At 44.9% G+C, this 1,955-nt stretch overlaps 1 protein-coding gene across 2 annotated transcripts in view; it reads left to right on the forward strand.

Moving 5' to 3' along the window:
* Positions 1-366: 366 nt before the first annotated feature.
* LOC138363918 (zinc finger protein 271-like) overlaps positions 367-1,955 on the forward strand; it is a 93,113-nt gene continuing 91,524 nt past the window's right edge. For both annotated transcript variants that reach the window (XR_011228264.1, XM_069323379.1), the window contains exons 1-2: positions 367-472; positions 1,774-1,883. The gene's annotated coding sequence lies outside the window, so the exon portion shown is untranslated. The remainder of the gene's footprint in view (positions 473-1,773; positions 1,884-1,955) is intronic.

Below are 1,955 nucleotides of genomic sequence, written 5' to 3' on the forward strand. Positions count from 1 at the left end.
TTTAGAACGAAGCTTATATATCTGTCTTGTTTGTGACATATAAAACTCTTACGTTTATTAAGGAATCTGCGTGAAATAGGCATGGTTCTGAGATGAATGCTGCGGTTTTCGAGCTCGACGAGCGATGAAAATTGTCACTTTTATACAACTACAAATATCTTCGGTTTTACTTAAAATATTTGTCTGGTAGAGGTTTTACATATAGATCGCGTTTCTGTCTTTCTTCTGACTAATAAATAATTTTGGTTTAATTAGTTATCAAGATGCTTTCAACAATATTCTTTCAGCGTTCGTCTTTTCCAACACGGGCGACACTTTTGAAAACGCGATACTTGGGCTAACCCATCCTATACTTGGGTCAGATTCCATTATGGTTCGGAACATCCACATCAACAGAGTGGCCATTTTGTGGTCCGTGGCCCGCGCAGTCAGCGAGAGGACAAACGCTTCATGCAATCATGCAAATATTATCGTAAGTAAACACTTATATTTTATTATATTATTAGATTCTGGTGCTGGTGTATAAAGAGGTGAGGAGCAGTGGTGGTGTATTGAGAGGGTGAGGAGCAGTGGTGGTGTATTGAGAGGTGAGGGGCAGTGGTGGTGTATTGAGAGGTGAGGAGCAGTGGTGGTGTATTGAGAGGTGAGGGGCAGTGGTGGTGTATTAAGAGGTGAGGGGCAGTGGTGGTGTATTGAGAGGTAAGGGGCAGTGGTGGTATATTGAGAGGTGAGGGCCAGTGGTGGTGTATTGAGAAGTGAGGGGCAGTGGTGGTGTATTGAGAGGTGAGGAGCAGTGGTGGTGTATTGAGAGGTGAGGAGCAGTGGTGGTGTATTGAGAGGTGAGGAGCAGTGGTGGTGTATTGAGAGGTGAGGAGCAGTGGTAGTGTATTGAGAGGTGAGGAGCAGTGGTGGTGTATTGAGAGGTGAGGGGCAGTGCTGGTGTATTGAGAGGCGAGGGGCAGTGCTGGTGTATTGAGAGACGGGGGCAGTGCTGGTGTATTGAGAGGCGAGGGGCAGTGCTGGTGTATTGAGAGGCGAGGGGCAGTGCTGGTGTATTGAGAGGCGAGGGGCAGTGCTGGTGTATTGAGAGGCGAGGGGCAGTGCTGGTGTATGGAGAGGCGAGGGCCAGTGCTGGTGTATGGAGAGGCGAGGGCCAGTGCTGGTGTATGGAGAGGCGAGGGCCAGTGCTGGTGTATGGAGAGGCGAGGGCCAGTGCTGGTGTATGGAGAGGTGAGGGCCAGTGCTGGTGTATGGAAAGGCGAGGTACTGTGCTGCACATACAGTATATAAAAACAGCATAATATTTTAATCACAAGCAGGGTTTCCTAATGGCTCCTTGAGACTTATGTGCAAAGTACTTAACCCAGTTATAAGTTCCAAATCGTGTGTGTTGTATTATTAAACATCTCTTTAGTAAGCTGATTTGTTATTTCTTAGTGTTCACTATTACTAGGTAATGATAAATATTTATCTCACTGATTTTTTTTTTTTTTTTGAGATATATACAAGAGTTGTTACATTCTTGTACAGCCACTAGTACGCGTAGCGTTTCGCACAGGTCCCTGGAATATGATCCCCGCCGCGAAGAATCGTTTTTACAACCAAGTGCACATTTTACTGTTGCGTTAAACAGAGGCTACAGTTAAGGATTTGTGCCCAGTAAATCCTCCCCAGCCAGGATACGAACCCATGACAAAGCGCTCGCAGAACGCCTGGCGAGTGTCTTACCATTACACCACGGAGACTGTTATTAATTATATTCAGTTATTACAGATGATTTTGATGCTGCAAACCAGAGATGCATAGCTGTGGAAGACACGTCTGAAGTGGAAACTTAAAACGAAGCTTCAGATATGAAGCAAAGAATGCCAAGAATAACAAATGTAAGCTTTGAAAACCTAGTTCAGTAATGAAACAATTTTATGAAATTGACATACTGTGCATTATTTCATCTC

Source organism: Procambarus clarkii, chromosome 12 (assembly GCF_040958095.1).
Source record: "Procambarus clarkii isolate CNS0578487 chromosome 12, FALCON_Pclarkii_2.0, whole genome shotgun sequence".
Classification (NCBI taxonomy): domain Eukaryota; kingdom Metazoa; phylum Arthropoda; class Malacostraca; order Decapoda; family Cambaridae; genus Procambarus; species Procambarus clarkii.